Source organism: Prionailurus viverrinus, chromosome B3 (assembly GCF_022837055.1).
Source record: "Prionailurus viverrinus isolate Anna chromosome B3, UM_Priviv_1.0, whole genome shotgun sequence".
NCBI lineage: Eukaryota > Metazoa > Chordata > Mammalia > Carnivora > Felidae > Prionailurus > Prionailurus viverrinus.
This window is the reverse complement of record NC_062566.1, coordinates 111,583,676-111,603,177: the sequence shown is the minus strand read 5'-3', so window position 1 is coordinate 111,603,177 and position 19,502 is coordinate 111,583,676. Positions and strand designations below refer to the sequence as shown.

The following is a 19,502-nucleotide window of genomic DNA, read 5'->3' as shown; positions in this document are numbered from 1 at the left end:
TAAAAGAGAGAATACTCTATAATTTATTTTAAGAGAATGGTATAATCATGATAATTAAAATCCAAGAAAGAAAAAATAAGAAAGAAAATTATAGGTAATGCTCAATAATGAACATGGATTTAAAATTTTTAAATAAAATATTAGCAAACTGAATTTAGCAACATATAAAAGACATACTACCTTATGACTAAGTTTAATTTATTCTGGTAATGCAACATTGGTTCAACATTTGAAAGTCAATTGATATAATTTCCAACATTAACAGATTGAAGAAGACCATATAACCAGTTCAAGTTATACAACTACTTAGTTAAATTTCAACACTCTTTCATGACTTTTATTTAAAAAAAATTTTTTTTTCAACGTTTTTTATTTTTATTTTTGGGACAGAGCGAGACAGAGCATGAACGGGGGAGGGGCAGAGAGAGAGGGAGACACAGAATCGGAAACAGGCTCCAGGCTCCAGGCTCCAGGCTCGGAGCCATCAGCCCAGAGCCCAACGCAGGGCTCGAACTCACAGACCGCGAGATCGTGACCTGGCTGAAGTCAGATGCTTAACCGACTGCACCACCCAGGCGCCCCTCTTTCATGACTTTTAAAAAACATTGTTAGCAAATTAAAAACAAAAGGAAACTTCCTGCTGGAACAAAATTAAGCCTACAACAAATATCATATTTACCTCTGAAAAAAATGAAGCATTCTCCTTAAGATTTATTAGAAGACACAGGTTATCTATTACTACTTCCATTAATCATTGTTCTGGAGCCCAGGCCAACACAGTCAGGCAAGGAAATAAATAAATTTATAAGTATTGTAAAGAAGTAAATAAAATGGTCATAATTCATAAATGACATGATTTTCTTTGTAGACAATCCAAAATAATCTAAAGGCAAATTATTAAAGAGTATCTAGCAAGTCTGTTAGGTAAAATGTAATTACACAAATTATTACATTTTTATTTAGCAACAAGAAACAGTAAAAATAATATTTATGGAAACTTCAAAAATATAAATACCTAGGAAAAGCTAACAGAAGATGCACAACACTTTCACTGAAAAAAAAAAAAAAGATAAACCTTTAATGAATTAAAGTTGCCCAAATAAAACAAGAGATACACCATGTTCATGGATTGGAAAACATTATCATAAAGCTGTCAGTTCTCTCTCAAATACTTGTATTTTTTCAATACAATTCCAGTCAAAATCCAATAAATGTTTTTCTGATCTTAAAAGTTAATTCTTTTTCGGGGATCCTGAGTGGCACAGTTGGTTAAGCATCCAACTCTTGATCTCAGCTCAAGTCATGATCTCACGGTTCATGAGTTCGAGCCCCACATTAGGCTGTGCACTGATGGTGTGGAGCCTGCTTGGGATTCAGTCTATCCTTCTCTCTGCTCCTCCCCTGCTTGTGCTTACTCTCTCTCAAAGTAAATAAATAAACTTAAATAAGTAAAAAAAATTTTTTAAGTTAATTCTATTTTTTAAAATTTATTTTTATTTTTATTTTTTTGAGAGAGAGTGAGTGCATGTGCAAGTGGGAGAGGGGCAGAAGGAGAGAATCCTAAGCAGGCTCCACATTGAGCATGGAGTCCAACGCCAGCTCTGTCTCACGACTGAGATTGTGACCTGAGCCGGAATCAAGAGTTGGACACTTAACTGACTGAGCCATCCAGGCACCCCTTAAAAGCTAATTCTAAAATGTTTAGGGTCGGGGAGAGGTAGTGATTACAGATATTTGGATTAACCTTGGATAGAAGACTTTACATTTTCTAAGACTGTTTAATAAGTTACAAGTAAACTTCTGGGTTTGGTAGCTTATGCTATAGTCAGGCCTGGGGAAGTAGAAGTGGAGAAGACTGGTCCCAGAAGAAAGCACAGAGGTATGTCTACCAGAGAATTATAAAGCACAGCCCTGTTGGGGAATAATGGATGAAGGGAAGAAAGCCAGTGTTGGTATGTGAAGGAACCTTGAGTCCAAGCTGTTGAAGGTCCCTTTGTGCTTCCAGAAAATTACCGTATTTAAAAGGACTAATTTTAAAATCAGACTCTCAATCAATTCATATTTTATTTTTGGAACCTGAATACTATCCCCCAAGCAGAAATTCATTAGTTTGGAACTGGAGGATTCCTTTGCATCACATACTAAGATAAAAGAGTCACCGATAGTTGGTGAATATGACAAAGCAGTGGCACCACAACTGAGGCGGCTTGATGAAATGAAGACAGAAGCTGACAGTGCTCGGGAGTGTTGTGAAGCCCAGCAGCCCCAAACTTAGGAGAATGAACTGAAAATAAACACGACGTTTTCAGACACTCTACAGTTGGCTACAGGCATTCATTCAGCTTTCTCTGACATCATCTGGTAGGAAGAAAATACTTCCTTCGGTTTCAACCACAGCTATTCAGGTTTCCTGTTCTGGTTGTAAAAAAAATCTTCAGAGGAGGGGGTCTACTCAGCTTTTCTGCTCCACATTGTGCATCACTGCATACATTTCATCTGCCAATTCACCAGTTCTTCCCAAGAGAACTTCTTCAAACTGCTCCAAGTATATAATTCTAAATTATGCCCCATTACTTCCCTGCATAGATCTTGATCAGAGTCTTGGCTGTAATTGTCTACATTTTCATTTTTTCTGAAGACGTGTCCCCTTGGTTGAGTGAAAAGAAGCTCTTTCTGCTTTTAGTTGGTCTGTTAGACTCTTCAGAAATAGTTTTTTTGTTGTTGAGAGATTTGCAGAAATTAAAATGTAAGGGGTTTTCTCTTCAGCTTTAAATAATATGGCTTCTGAAACTTTCCTCTTCATTTGAAATTCTCTGTAAGTGGAATTATTATATGCCCATTCTGTTTTAGCATTTAACTGTATAGTGTGCAAACCACTAACACATTAATCATACCACAGTTAATTTAGATCTTCCAAGGTATAAAATTACCTAATGTTTCTCTTGTAATGGTAAATGAGGTTATTTGATTCTTTTGCAAAACTGAATAGCCATAGGTAAACGTGGATAGATGGCTGAAGTCTTCAAGATTTCTGTGAGCTACTGTTGGGGTCTGTATTGCCTTTTTTCTTTCTTTTTTTTTTTCACATTTGTAGGGCAATTGAGATGCAGAGAAAGGAAGTAGTAGTAATTTCATAATGAACTAGTGAAAAACATCCACAGCTTTAAACTATAACCTGAGAAGTATAAAGGATCAACGTGCTTTGAGACTCCTATCACAGTATAATTCTGGTTTGTTATTACTCATTACATGCTAATGCCAAACTTTGAATATTTTTGTTTCAGAACAAAGAAAACATAGGCCACCAGTTTTGCTTGTAAATATAATACATTTCCTTCCAAATGTCTTTAAAAATAAAACAAAGTAAAATAAAATAAAATGTTTATGGAAAGGCCAAGAATAACTAAGACACTCTTGTAGAAAAACTTAGAGATGAATAGACCTACCTACAAGATATGAAGAGTCTTTATACAGCTATAGTAATTAAGGATGGTGTGACATTGGTGGAGATGTAGAGTCTAGTTGAATAAAATGAAAGCCTGGAAAGAGACACAAATACTGAAACGTGGTATATGATAGAGTTAGCATAGATCAGTAGAAAAGGATTATTTGTTACCAAACAGGGCTGGCATAATTGGTTATCTATATGACGGAAAATAAAATTATACCCATACCTCACATTATATGCAAAAATTAATATCAGATGGTTTAAGAATCTAAATGTCAAAGGCAACTCTATAAAAGTTCTAAAAGACCATATAGATGAATGCCTCTACAAGACACTTTACAATACAGGGCCTTCATACATGCTGGCCCTTCTATCCAGAATGGTCTGCCTTGCCTTCTGCCTGTTTAACAGCATCTTGCACTTCAAATTCTAGCTCATATGTTACTTGCCCAGCAAAGTCTTCTTAATTATCCAGGCTTAATCAGATCCCCTGGTTATAAATGCTCAAAGGTCATTCTACTTTTTTCTTTTTAAAATATCTTTCTTTGAGGTATAATTTACATAAAATAAACTTGACAGATCTTAAATGTACAGCCTGATGGATTTTTACATGGGTAACTACCTGTGTAACCACTACCCAGACAAAGACATTGAACATGCTTCACCCAAGTATAAGCGGGTGGCTTCTTCCTATTGTTGAATAAAAGGGCAGTAAGGTCTGGATGGAGGTGTTGGCTAGCAGATAATGAAAAACATCAACAATTCATTGAGGCCAAAGTCAGTGCAAACCCCAGGTAGGACCCTTTAAAGGGAATGCATGTCATATATTGGCTTTGGAAGCAAAGTCCATTTATTCTACTCAAAGCAATTTCTAATTCATACTTAAGTCACTTTCTGAACTCTATTCTGTGTGTGTGTGTGTGTGTGTCTATTTTTGATACGAGTTTCATTGTGATTTCAATATTGTAAACTTTTAATATTATATATGATACTGAAAATACCCCCTCCATGCACTTGTCATCATCACTTTTGAAATTTTTAAACGTTTATTTATTTTTAAGAGAGAGAGAGAGAGAGAGAGAGAGAGAGACAGAGCATGAGCGGGGGAGGGGCAGAGAGAAAGGGAGACACAGAATCTGAAGCCGACTCCAGGCTCTGAGCTGTCAGCACAGAGCCCAATGCAGGGCTCGAACTCATGAACCGAACCGTGAGATCATGACCTGAGCTGAGGTCGGACTCAGCTTAACCGACTGAGCCACCCAGGCACCCCCATCATCATCATTTTTATTTTGAGAAGTTTTTGACTGTTTTCGCCCTTATTTTTCCTTCTAGATAACTTTCAGAATAATTTTATCAAGGGGCCATAAAAACATGAAACATTCTAGGAACATGTAACTCTTTCAGTTCAAGTTTTTCATTCATGTCTCTGGTGGCATAAACTACTAAATGCTGGTCGGTGGAATGTGGGTTAAATTGATGATGGAACTTCCAACCTGGGCTCATAAAAATCTTCCCACTCGGGGCGCCTGGGTGGCGCAGTCGGTTAAGCGTCCGACTTCAGCCAGGTCACGATCTCTCGGTCTGGGAGTTCGAGCCCCGCGTCAGGCTCTGGGCTGATGGCTCAGGGCCTGGAGCCTGTTTCTGATTCTGTGTCTCCCTCTCTCTCTGCCCCTCCCCCGTTCATGCTCTGTCTCTCTCTGTCCCAAAAATAAATAAACGTTGAAAAAAAAAAAAAAAATCTTCCCACTCAAAATTCTTTCACTTAAAATCCTTCATGCTCATTTTCCCATTTGATCTGGCAGGAATGGAGGTAGAAACAACGCCATGACAACTTTGGATTAAAGATGAAGGCCATACAATATGGAAGTAACCTGGGTCCCTGAATCCCATTTGGAAGAGAGCTGCCTGAACTGGAAGGTACTATGCTGAGTGAAGTAAGTCAGTCAGAGAAGGACAGATATCTTATGTTTTCATTCATATGTGTATCTTGAGAAACTTAACAGAAGACCATGGGGGAAGGGGAGGGGAAAAAGTAGTTACAAAAAGAGAGGGAGGGAGGCAAACCATAAGAGACTCTTAAATACAGAAAACAAATTGAGGGTGGATGGGGGGGCAGGAGAGGGGAAGATGGGTGATGGGCATTGAGGGTGAGGGGACTTGTTGGGTTGAGCACAGGGTGTTGTATGTAAGCGATGAACCGTGGGAATCTACCCCAAAACCAAGAGCATACTTTACACACTGTATGTTAGCCAACTTGACAATTAATTATATTTAAAAATAAAAAATAATAAAAATAAACATTTAAGTAATAAAAAAATGTAAATTCACATTGATAGGTATGTCAAAGGGGCACCAGGAGTCAACGGAAAGAACTACCAATGGCCAAAGCTGAAATATTTGAGCAGCTTAGTAAATAATGTACTATAAGATTGTAGCTCAAAGTATAAAATTAATATCCATGAGTCCATTAAATAAATAAATAAATAAATAAATAAATAAATAAATAAATAAATAAAACACCCATTTTGACTTTTATGTGAGGAAGGAGTTTTCATTGGGTTTCGCTACTGAAGTTGGGGATTGTATATTACAACGGCTAGCTAGTTCTGAGTAATGCATCCTTTAGGTGCTTCTCTAGATCTCCCCAACACAAGCACTATACTATTTGAATTATACATTAATATAAAAATATTTAGAAAAAGTAGAATTTAGGAAAAGTACATTAAAATCACTATAATACTGCTATTCAGTTATAACCATTTTTAACCTTTAGTTTCTAACTTTTCAGTTGTCTGTCAATTGATCACTCTATCTCTGGGCTTTCCCATATTGTGATAAAAAAATCAGTTACATTTCATAAAGTCCCACTTGCCCAATGCAATAGAGTTATCCGATTTAGCAAGTAAAAATACAGTATCCCCAGTTAAGTTTTAATTTCAAATGAAATGAATAATTGCTTAGTTTATTTCCCATATAATATTTGAGAAGTACTTATATTTAAAAAGTGCTGTTTGTCTGAAATTCATATTTCACAGGGTGTCCTGAATTTTTTTTGGCGGTTCTACCGTGCAAGGACTTAATACACTCATAGTGTACCCCAGGTTTTTCTAAGTTTCATTTGTTAAGGAACAGCTCCAGCGTGGTCTTTCTCTGGCATCTAGCCGCCCCACTGCTGTCTCCCTTGCCGATGGGCCTCATAAAAAAACCTAGCTAAAGCTTTATATGCAGCTTGATGGAGAATCATAAACAACAAATAAAATAAAGCTACCAACCTAGACCCTTCTCAGAGTCCTTATTGGGCACCTCTTTCCCAGTCTCCTTCCTTGCCTCCATATAGCAGGACCAGTTCGTTCCCATCATTGGGAAACCTCGGAGCATCTCTGTGCCCTAACTCCAGATTCAACTTCCTTGAGGCCCTAATGAACACTTCTGTCCTTGGCATCGTGCTAAGTGCTTTATGTGTAGTATCTTATGTAATTGGCTAGAGTGACCAACCCTCTCGGTTTGCTGTCAGGAGTTCAATTTTAGTATTGTAAGTCCTGGTCTTAGTAGACCCTCTCCCTGAGAAAAAAGGCCTGATTTTCAGTGATGAGTACAGAAGGTTGAAGGAAAAGTACAAACTTCATAGAGTGGCCCAAAGAATAGAGGCTGAAAGCAACATTGCTTTTTAGTGTCAAAGAGATATAGCATAGACTACCCATCTTTTGTAGCCACTGTTGATTTCCCGTTGTCCACCGACGTGGGCAACCATGACTTGCACTCCACAGTAATGGATCACCCATTTTGGTCACTCCCAGTGATGCAGCTGAAGTGTGCATCTCAAGTGCATTGTAACCATGACTGTTAGCAGTTTGCGCTCAATTGCCTCCGGACTGTTTTGCTTTTTATGAAGGTAGCACTAGTTTGTTGTTTCACATTGTGAATATTGTGACCATGTTTTCTAAGAGTTCAGATAATGAGTATGATTATAGTGCCAAAGCCAGCATGTCCCAAACTTCACTAAAAAATAAAGCAAAATGTGTTACTTAAATAATAAATGGAAAGACGTACATACAACTGGGTTAGGGAGATACAAAACCAGAACAACATACTGCACAGTCTGTGGGATTGGGCATGGTGGAGATGGAGAGTGAAAGCACATAGAGAAATGATCTCACAAATCTGGGATGAGGTAGGCAAGTACTTCTAAATCAATAAAAACTTTATTGTCCCTCCCACAAAAGACACAAATGCTAACTTGAAAAGTATAGCTGCTGAATTGCCTTGGGTGCCCCATGGGAAAAAACAAATACATTATCATTATAGTTCCCTTGACTGCTCCATGAAATTGAGTGAACGTTTCTTGATTCAAAAGTTGCAGCTAGAAAGTCCGATGGGCAAACAAAAGGGCAAAGTTTCATGACAGACGTGCTGACGCCTTACAGCGTGGAGTCAATTCTTCAGTTCTCATCAAGATCCTGCTTCTAGGGAATAGTAGATGATGCTTCGAATCATTGAAATGTAAAAAAATGTCCCCTTCAGCTCTCGTGTACTTTGATTTCAAAACTGGAGTTTCAACTCATCTTCTTGATTTCTACCAAGATTTTAATGGAAGCACACACACACAAAAATAAGACAAAAGATTATTGGTATCTTATCCAAATACAAACTAGACTTGTTCGTCTAGCTACACATTCACCAGACAGTGCAAAGTTAAGTTTTGCCGAGTTCCATTCAGTCCATAAATATCTTACCAAAGAAAATGAATATACCATAGTTTCTAAGTAGACTGTACATTTGGTATCTAACACTGCTAACAAGAGGTGGCTTGTTTACCTGTGAAATTGAGGCTTTCATCATGAAAAATTTTAGTCTTTTTTCAGCTCTCAAAATGTACAAAGGCACTTAATGAGATTTTTTTATTTTACAGAACAGGAGATAGCCTCATTATGCATGTGCCTATAAGACAGCTATCATTGTTGCCTTCCATATAAAAGATGTTAAAATGTTGGCCTACCATAAAATCAAATCTTCAAAGTGTGGGATGAGAAGAATATCCTTCTCTAATTTGGAAATACGTTGAAGAAAACAAGGATTCCGATAAAACAGAAATGTATATGCTGCTCTCTAAAATTGTTTGATGATCTCTGAAGAGGCCCTACGAGGCCTAAAAGTGAATAAACTGATTGCCACCAGAGTTTGATGTTTGTTAGTTGTGACAAAAACTGATACTGTGAAAAATGATCCATGTTTTGGAAATAAGACTGCTCCACAATTCAAAAGAAAAAAATGCTACCAGAAAAAGACACCGAGTTAAACAGGACTTCTGAATTTCTTTACTACATGGTAACTTATGTGGACTCCAAATTCAGTTTCACAAGTTAAGTTACATCAGTGCTTTAAAATGATTTTTCCTGAGGGGTGTCTGGGTGGCTCAGTTGGTTGAGTGTCCGACTTTGGCTCAGCTCATGATCTCACAGTCTGTGAGTTCAAGCCCCGCATCAGGCTCCGTGCTGACAGCTCAGAGCCTGGAGCCTGCTTCAAATTCTGTGTCTCTCTCTCTCTCTCTGCCCCTCCCCTGCTCATGCTTTGTCTCTCTCTGTCTCAAAAATAAATAAAAACATTAAAGAAACAGATTTTAAACTATTTTTCCTGAGAGAGGTTAAAATTACGATAGCATTTAATGTGTTTCAGAATATTTATTTATTTATTTATTTATTTATTTATTTATTTATTTATTTATTTATTTTAGAGAGAAAGAATGCAAGTGGGGGAGAGGGGCAAAGGGAGAGAGAATCATAAGCAGGCTACATGCTCATTGCAGAATCCGATGCGGGGCTTGATCCCATGACCCTGGGATCATGACCTGAGCTGAAATCAAGAGTTGGTTGCTCAACCAACTGAGCCACCTAGGCACCCCTTAGAATATTTTTAAGACCTGGATCGCCTATATGATGAATCCATAGATGCAAAGGACCTAATTAATTGACAAAGAACTAATCTGTCAAAACAGCCCTATGGAAACATGTGGATAGACATTTCTGGAGCACTGGAAACTAATTTCTACGAGTCTGAAAATCTGCTGGTTGGAAGTAAAATCCTCAGTATTCCATGTTCACATGCTTTCATTAAGATGACATTTAGTGGGGCGCCTGGGTGGCGCAGTCGGTTAAGCGTCCGACTTCCGCCAGGTCATGATCTCGCGGTCCGTGAGTTCGAGCCCCACATCAGGCTCTGGGCTGATGGCTCAGAGCCTGGAGCCTGTTTCCGATTCTGTGTCTCCCTCTCTCTCTGCCCCTCCCCCGTTCATGTGCTGTCTCTCTCTGTCCCAAAAATAAATAAACGTTGGAAAAAAAAATTTTTTTTTAAATAAAAAAAAGATGACATTTAGCTTGGGGCGCCTGGGTGGCGTAGTCGGTTAAGCGTCCGACTTCAGCCAGGTCACGATCTCGCGGTCTGTGAGTTCGAGCCCCGCGTCAGGCTCTGGGCTGATGGCTCAGAGCCTGGAGCCTGTTTCTGATTCTGTGTCTCCTTCTCTCTCTGCCCCTCCCCCATTCATGCTCTGTCTCTCTCTGTCCCAAAAATAAATAAACGTTGAAAAAAAAAGTAAAAAAAAAAGATGACATTTAGCTTGATGTCATCACATTGGACCCATACCTAGATTCTGAGTCACGCAGGCCTGAGAAGAGCAAAACTGCAAGTCAAAGTGAATTTTATGTTTTACCGCTCAATTTTACCATTACGTTAAAAAAGAGAAGCAGGTTCTAAAGGTTGTAAGGAGTTCAGAGAAGTATTATTGGGAAAGGAAAACAGTAAAATACGGGACAGAAAGATAAAGTTCATTATTATTTTAATTAAATAATTAAAAAGTTAAATAGGTAATACCTGTCTAATTAGTCCAATTGATTTACATGCTTCTTTAAAAAAAAAGTCTTAGGTGTCTTAACATACACAATAAACCAATGCGTCTATGGGCAACTGATTTTCAACAAGGGTGCCAAGACCGTTCAGTGGGGGAAAGAGAGTCTTTTGAACAAATGGTTCTGGGACAGCTTCTTATTGTTCTAATTAACATAATTATGTTAATAATAGTAGCACTATGTAATTGTTTATTTTTAAAAAAATTTTAATGTTTATTTTTCAGAGAGAGAGATAGAGTATGAGTGGGAGAGGGGCAGAGAGAGAGGGAGACAGAATCTGAAGCAAGCCCCAGGCTGTGAGCTGTCAGGACAGAGCCCGATGTGGGGCTCAAACCCACAAACCATGAGATCATTACCTGGGCTGAAGTCAGATGCTCAATTGACTGGGCCACTCAGGTGCCCCAACAGGCTATTGTTTAAAAGTATTTGAAAGTATGGGGGCCCTTGGGTGGCTCAGTCGGTTAAGCGTCCGACTTCAGCTCAGGTCATGATCTCATGGTTCATGGGGTTGAGCCCCACATCGGGCTCTGTGCTGACAGCTCAGAGCCTGGAGCCTGCTTCCAATTTTGTGTCTCCCTCCCTCTCTACCCCTCCTCCACTCTCACTCTGTTTCTCAAAAATAAACATTAAAAAAAATTAAAAAAAATAAAAATTATTTAAAAGTAAACTAAAAAAGTAAATAATACAGAATGATGTATAATTTCAAATAAACACCTATCTTCTAAATTTTTTGTTAAACTAATAAAGCATATTTATGTTAATCATAATTATATATTGTATGTAATACATTTACTCTATGCACTTATAATATACATTATATATTGCATATATTTTAGTCTGGCCTGGCTGTGTCCCAGGTTGGTACTCTAAAAAGTTGGTTATCCGAGTTAACCCCCACCTAAACCCTATGAGATAATACTGTTTTCCGCACCAACTTATAGATGAGAAAACAGAGACATAAATTAACTTACTTAACATGACAACATAATAAATGGTGGAGTTTTTTTCCTCCCTCCCATCTAAGGTCCATCAACTCGGCTATCTTCTTTTTTGGAGTTGATTGAACATGGAAATGTCCATCCTCTTTAATGCAGGGTTCAGAAATTACTAGTCCATTGTAGTATGAATGTGTGTTACATATGTGTGTGTTTTGGCCAGCAGTGTACTTTAAAATTAGGAATTTTACTTAGGGGCGCCTGGGTGGCTCAGTTGGTTGAGCGTCTGACTTCGGCTCAGGTCACAATCTCGTGGTTTATGAGTTTGAGCCCTGCATCGGGCTCTGCGCTGACAGCGCGGAGCCTGGGGCCTGCTTTGGATCCTGTGTCTCCCTCTCTCTGCCCCTCCCCTGCTCATGCTGTCTCTCTCTCTCTCAAAAATAAATAAAAACATTAAAAAAAAATAAAAATAGGGGCGCCTGCGTGGCTCAGTCGGTTAAGCGTCCGACTTCAGCTCAGGTCACGATCTCGCGGTCCATGAGTTCGAGCCCCGCGTGGGGCTCTGGGCTGATGGCTCAGAGCCTGGAGCCTGCTTCTGATTCTGTGTCTCCCTCTCTCTCTGCCCCTCCCCCATTCATGCTCTGTCTCTCTCTGTCTCAAAAATAAATAAACGTTGAAAAAAAATAAAAATAATAAAAATAAAATTAGGAATTTTACTTGGAGTGCCTGGGTGGCTCAGTCAGTTAAGCATCTGACTCTTGATTTTGGCCCAGGTCATGAACTCACGGTTTGTGAGATCCAGCTCCGCGTCGAGCTCTGTGCTGACAGCGCATAGGCTGCTTGGGATTTTCTCTCTTCCTCCCTCTCTGCCCCTCCCCGCTCTCTTGCAAAAAAAAATTAAACTTTAAAAAAATAGAAAAATTTAAAAACTGAAATTAGGAATTTTACTTAAAAATCCAGATTTCCGTTTTCTCTTGAAAACTCACATCATCTGGAAACACTGAGCCCACATTCCTCTACAACAGCAGTTGCTGACTGGTAGCTGTCTCTTCAGGCAGGACATTAATCTCCAGTTTGCCCACTTCCCCCTTCTCCCATTTGCTTATGTCCTGCCCGCTTCACTCAAGGACATTACACACACTTCACAGAGGCAACAGATCATAATGTCAGAACCCAGTTCTGCACCCAAACTGAGGTTCGAATTCCATCTCTGTTACTTTCTGGCTCTTTAACTGTGGGCAAGGTACTTAACCTCTCTATGTATGGGTTCCTTCTGTAAAATTACACTGATAATAGTATCTTCTCCACAGGGTATTTTGAGGATTTAAAGGGGTGATTCAAGTAGAATCCTTACAACACTTTTGGACATGTATGTTTCCTATTAATATCATTACTACCTGTCACACTGTAACCACTTCAGTTCACTTCCCTTGCTGTAGAGGAAAGTTCATCCCTCCACCCTCAGAGGTATGGCTCCAGCCAGACAATGAAAACAGATCACAATAGTCCCCCAGCTGTACTTTTTGGGTTATTCTAAGTAATTCCACACATGGACATCAGTCATCTGGCCCACGTGGAGCTAAACCATGGTCAGTCCAATGACTTTTTAGAGTCTCTTTTCTAAAGGGAAGATTGGTTTCCTAGCTCCAGATACCCTGCACGTAATTAACAAAAAAAAAAAAAAAGCAACACTTGGCAAGGGAGTGCTTTCTAAATCCACTAGGCAAACGACAACATTTTTTCCATGTTGACCCTGAGCCCCACCCCAAAGAAGTTACAGAGACTCAGAGACAGCTCTGGTTCAAACACACTTGAGAGGGCCTATTACCAAACACAATACTGACCAAGTATTGTGAATCAAGGATGACTACCCCCCCCTCCCCTAAAAAATGTGAAATCAACTCTCTACCACTTTCAGGACTGAAAAAAGGCTGGAAGTTTATAAAAGATCCCCAAAGAGGGGCGCCTGGGTGGCGCAGTCGGTTAAGCGTCCGACTTCAGCCAGGTCACGATCTCGCGGTCCGTGAGTTCGAGCCCCGCGTCGGGCTCTGGGCTGATGGCTCAGAGCCTGGAGCCTGTTTCTGATTCTGTGTCTCCCTCTCTCTCTGCCCTTCCCCCGTTCATGCTCTGTCTCTCTCTGTCCCAAAAATAAATAAAAAACGTTGAAAAAAAAAATTAAAAAAAAAAAGATCCCCAAAGAATCTTAAGGGTCTGGCTTTAAATAATTATATCTAGATATAAATTTAGATTAGAAATATAATAGAAATGTAATTTTCACAAAATAGATTCTATAATATCTTAAAAACTATTGTTTCACTTAGCACTATATTACTAATATATTTGGTGTCAAGATGTTTACTTTTACAATGTTATTTTTAGTAGTTTTATGATACTCAGCTGTATGGATGTAATCAATTCACCATACTCAGACATCTGGATTGTTTCCTGGTTTTCAATAAGACAACGATGAGGTGATAAACAGCCTTGTAAATTAAATTTGGACAGCAGCTCTGTTTGTTTAACCTGGAAATTTTTCCTAGATGTGGTTCCCCTCGGTACTTCCCTCCTTTGGAAATAACTCCATTTGTAAGGAAGAAAAAAAAAATGTTAAAACATCCTAATTTGCATATTCCATCTATTTCCTGTTAGACCCTAATTGACAGAGAAGCTATTACTTATCATCTGCATGTTCTGTACTTTACTTTTTTTTTTTAGTTTATTTATTTTCAGAGAGACAGAATCCCAAGCAGTCTCCCTGGTGCCAGCACAGAGCCCCATGTGACGCTCCCTCTCACCAACTGTGAGGTCATGACCTGAACTGAAGTCAATAGTTGGCTGCCTAAAGGACTGAGCCACCCATGTGCCCCTGTACTTTAAATTCTTTGCTTCAATCACCCAATAGACGTTTGTGATGCATATTATTATCCTCATTTAAGAAATGAGGCTCAAGAAGTAAAGTAATATGTCCAAGGTCACAGCTAGTTAATAGCAGAAAAGTTGAATTCTTGTTGGTCTGACTTCAAAGTTCAGGAACTTTCCTTAACACCATATTCCTGAAGAGATTCCATAATTCAGTTTTTGTATAGATCCAACAGTATTTTTGATGCTGTGTGGAAGATGGCCATTTAAAACTGTCAGTGAACAAATTTGCAAAATGAATAACCACTCACTAAAAATTGATAGAAACTAAAATGTATGGTTGTAAGAGAGCTGAAATTAAGAGATATTTCTAATTTCCTTTGATCCTGAATACACATTATTTTGTGCCATCTGCTCTGGGATGAACGCATGCTCAAGTTAAACCCCATGTTGTTCCTTAGCGCCTGTCCCAAGCTCTTTGAGAGGTCTCCATTTGTGAGTCTGACTCCCTGTTCTTAGACCATATAGGTTAACTTCCCTCTGTTAAATGTTGTCAAAAACATATGTTTTTAGGCTCAACAGAAAACACAGCTAAAAAGTATGCCACCTTAACTGTACTCAAGGATTGTGGAATATAGATTCTGGATGATTCCTTTTTGCCCACTCCTTCATCTTAATCTGTCCATCTTCTGGAAAGATCAGCTTCCACCAGTTGAAAGAAAAATGCATCCTATTCACCCACCTGGTCAGTTCCTGACATTGGATTTGTTAGTTTGTAGTTTCGCAGCTACTACAATATCAACACCGCCTTTCAGAAAAGTTGAGCCTCTCATGCACTGGCCGCCATTGGCATGTATCAATTAGGATAGGTTCACCTGCAAGAAAGAGTGCCTTAAACTGGAAGGAATTTTCTTGTTTCTTGAGAAAGATTCCCCAAGTGGGCAATTCCAGAGTTGACTGCTCACTCAAAAATGTCATCAAGGATCCAGTTCCTTTGCGCCCTTCAGCATAGGCGTCCTGAGCACGGTAGCTTTTCACCCTCCTGCTGTCACCTCACCGTCACCAGATGGCTAGGCTGCCTCCCTCAGCTCTAGGCATGAGGTCTTCCTACTACATTCAAAGATGAGAAAAGGGGGGCAAAGGATCCTATTCATCAGGAAGGAAATATTTTCCAGATTTTTTTCCTCTGCCCATCATGGGAGCTGGATCACACGGCCATGTCAAACAGCAAGGCAGGCTGAAAAGTGATTATCTGGCAAAGAGGTTTAAGATTCCCATGATTGGCTTAGACCAGTCACAGTTTATATTTATTCAGCCTTTTTATTCCTACCTTTTCAGTGCTTTTTTAGCTCTTTCTTACCGTGGTCAAGGCTGCAAAAGGAGGAAATGACTATTGGACAGGCAGCTAACAGTGCCTGTTCCTCAAGTGACAATGGTTCATCACGTGACCCTCTGCACTCTGATAAGTAAGAAAGGACAATAAAGTTACATACATGCTGTGACAGGGCCGGTCAAGAAGTGAGTTGGGTTTATGCTCGGCTCCTGCTTTAGCCTGGCCAACAGTAGCAATGAAAACTACAGCAAAGACACCAAAATTGTAAGAATGCAAAAGCTGATTAAAATGTTCCATAGGCCGAACTCGTTACAAATACCATTAAGGAGCTCACGTGGGCCAAAAATGAGGAGGCAGTTGGAGTTGTGGTTCCGAGTCAGGCAGACAACAGTTCATCTCCGATAGTATCTTCACTGAAGACAGCTCTCCTTACGTCTTAAGACTAAAAATCAGCCAGCTTCCCTGGTTAGAAAGGCCCGCTTAGCAGGGCAAAAGTCAGGACGTGTGCCACGATACAGGTGGTCAAAATTTTGTTTACATGCCATTTGTGTGCGTGTGTCTGCGCATGGTCCTCAGCAATGCATCTACCAGGCATTGCCAGAAGTCTGACCACTATACGCCCAATAAAATCATCTGCTCTAAAAACCAGTCCCTGGGTCTCTGAGTCTCTCCTGTTCTCTTTGTATGACATCCTCTTACGAACTGGGGAGGAAAGCCAGGAAACTGCCAAGGCTTAACACCATGGTGTTACCTCAGAAAACAACCACATGGGACATATTTTTGGCTTTTGCCCACCCCAACCCCTCTCTCTCTCTCTCTCTCTCTCTCTCTGCCTTATTTCCCTTGGTATGGCTGGAGCCTGGAGCCCAGTTTGGGAAATTATAAAAGATACTGTCAGTGGGAAAGCGATTGCTAAGTAATGCCAAATTTAAAATTAGGATACAAAACTGTAGCTCCCAAATGATCTCAGGTATATCCAAATATATATTAACTGTACAGTTATATAAAATTAGAAACCTTAATAATAGTTCTCTCTAGGTGGTGATACTTGGGTGATTTTTCCTCATACTTTTCTGCATGTGTAATTCCCCAACCATAAATATTGCTCTCATAATTAGGTAAATATCATTGTTTTTCTTCTCTCTCTCTCTTTTAATCAGCGTCACAGAGGAAGATGCTATTACAAGAGCTGGTGCTCTTCGCCATCTTCAGAAGGAGCAAACCTTCCAAGAGCTGTTTTTCTTTACATCAAGAAGTGCATTTCTCACTGGTGAGCGAATAATCAATAGATCAGGACCAGAAGTTTTGTGATGATTTCTCCGGAAAGAGACTGCCCAGGGTGCTTGCGGCCTGTTCCGCCTGTCTCCCTGCTGCTCCTGGCTCTCTGCAGAATTTAGCAGATTAATCACCGTGCTCCAGCCCAGACTGTTATTTTTAGCTCTGTTGACTTCTCAACTGTCTGCAAACAACCATGCACTAGACAAAGTACCTTGCAGGTGGGCAAGAGAGCCCCGCGAAGGGAAACAGCCCTGCTTTGGGAAGAGGAGTACTCACCCCACCGTGAAGAATGGCAGGGTATCTCAGGTAGGAGGTCTTTGGAGAAGATGAGACCAAGCTGAAGGCCCCAGGGACTCCGGGCTGCCTGGCTTCCCGCGCCACCTCGTGCCCCCTTTCCCCCATCACTGACTGGGCTCTGGCCTGGGTGGCCTCTCCTCATTCCTCCAACCCACACAGCCTCTCTGGGTCACTGATTTGAAGTCCCTGCTCTAACGAGAGCCCTGCCCTGAGGAGTCCACCTAAATTGCTACGGGCACGCCCCCCCCCCCCCCCCCCCCCCCCCGCCCACAGCCACTCTCCGGCCTTTCCCCGGGCTTGAGTTGTCTTCATACCGCCTGTCTTCCTCTGAAGTTTTATAAAAACGCGCCCTATTTCGCTTGTTGCTTATCTCCTCGGCTCTGGCAGGAGGGAAGCTCACGGAAAGAAGGAAACCCGTCCTGTTGACCGGTGGTTAGTCTTCACGTGGATCGCTGCCGGGCATAGTTGGCTTGCGGTAAACAGTTGGGCCATCAGTGGACGAACGGACAAGTCATCGCCCTCCCCCGCGCCGTGAAGGTGATTTTGTGGCAGCTGGACTGCGCCTCACTCAGGTGCCGTAACTCCCGAGTCCAGTGTCACTGCCTTTCCCTTTGGTCACCCTCGCCCGCCTCCATGATCACTGCCCAGCAGCACTGCCTCCGCTCGCGTCACTCGCTGTCACTTTGTCTAGGTCATTTCCTTCAACCTTTCCTCTGGGGAGTCCCCTTAGAGCCTCAGCCTTTTTCTGGGCATCTCCACTGTGCTCTTTTAATGAAAAAAAAAAATGTTTTTGGCTAGCTTTATTGAGGTGGAAATGGCAAACGGAAGTTGTATAAGTTCAGGTTGTACAGTGTGATTTTTTTGAAGGTGTACAATGTGATGACTTCATATATGTATACATTTTTCAGTGGCGAGAACACTTAAGATCTACTCTCGGCAGATTTCAAGCATACAGTATAGTTTTATTTACTGTAGTCACCCTGCTGTACCTTAGGTCCCCCCAATATATTCTTCTTATAACTTCTTATAACTTTTTTATAGTTTGTTCTCTTTAGCCAACATTTCCCCCTATCTCCCAAGCCCGCGGCAACCGCTGTTCTACTGCCTGGTTCTGTGAGTCCAACTCTTTCAGATTCTACACGTAAGTGAGACCATACAGTATCTGCCTTTGTGTCTGGCTTATTTCACTTAGCATAATGCCCTCCAGGTTCCTCTATGTTGTGGCAAATGGCAGGATTTCCTTCCCTTTCACTCTTCATCATAATAGAAACACCTTCTTTCCCATCTGGACCTAGCCTCTGAATGTCAGAGACTGTAACTAGTGTCCAAGGGCAGTGACCCAGAAAAGCCCACAATAGCATCCTTGTTACTGCAGAAGCTCCCGTGAGGCCTAGTTCATCCCTGACACTCAATGTGACAACTTCCTCGCCTCTAACAAAATGGAACAGGTAGTCCTGAATTAAACCCTCTTACCAACTGTGGACGTTTGCTACCATCTCATGCTCCGGAAGTTACAGACATGATGAGGAAAGTCAAACGTGTCACGGACAGTTGGACAGAAATGACAGAAAGGTCTTGCCTTCTTGATGACCTTGCTGAGCTGCTAAATTGCCCTGAGATCACTTTCTTTTGGACTTCTTGTAGTTTAAACTGCTGTGGGGCGGGCACTCTGTTACTTACAGAGGAAGAAATCCTAACAGGGTGTGGGATTGAGCAAGAGTTTCTTTAAGGATGGGAGATATTTGTACATATAAAGCCCTTTATTTTTTTTGTTCCATAATAGTAATTATAATGTTATTACTATTATATCATTATTTGTAAATAATTCTTTATCATATTTCTAGTGTACATTTGGGTTTACTTGTAATTTCTGTTTATATCAGTTCTATTAAAATCAGGAAGAAGAAAAAATGCCTATTATTTCTTCTTTTATTCAGTATTGTTTTGTAAGTTTTAGCCAATACAATAAGGAAATAAAATGAAGCAATTAGTATAAATATTGGTAAATAGTAAAATTTTCATTTTCAGATTAGAAGATTGTTTTCCTAGAAAGACTAAGAAATTCTACCTTAGGTCTCAGTTTCCTCATCTGTAGAACTGATATGATAGTATCTAGCTTTTAGAAATATTGAGGATTAAATGAGCTAATATGCATAAAAAACTTAGACAAATGCCTAGCCCATTGGTATTTCTTGTTATTGCTAGGCTATTGTTATTAAAATAATTGAATAAAGTAATTAGACTCAAAATTAAAATGCAAAGTTTAGTTTTACTTAAAAAAAATTTTTTTATGTTTATTTACTTTTAAGAGAGGGAGAGAGAGACAGAGCATGAGCAGGGGAGGGGCAGAGAGAGACGGAGGCACAGAATCTGAAGCAGGCTCTGAACTGTCAGCACAGAGCCCGACGCAGGGCTCGAACTCACGGACCGCGAGATCATGACCTGAGCCGAAG

At 40.3% G+C, this 19,502-nt stretch overlaps 1 long non-coding RNA gene across 1 annotated transcript in view; it reads left to right on the top strand.

Moving 5' to 3' along the window:
* The window catches only part of LOC125168617 (uncharacterized), a 58,936-nt gene extending 40,005 nt beyond the window's left edge, over window positions 1-18,931 (top strand). The window contains exons 3-5 of the long non-coding RNA XR_007153223.1: window positions 5,251-5,382; window positions 16,635-17,058; window positions 17,437-18,931. This is a non-coding gene — a long non-coding RNA (uncharacterized LOC125168617). The remainder of the gene's footprint in view (window positions 1-5,250; window positions 5,383-16,634; window positions 17,059-17,436) is intronic.
* The last annotated feature ends 571 nt before the right edge of the window (window positions 18,932-19,502 follow it).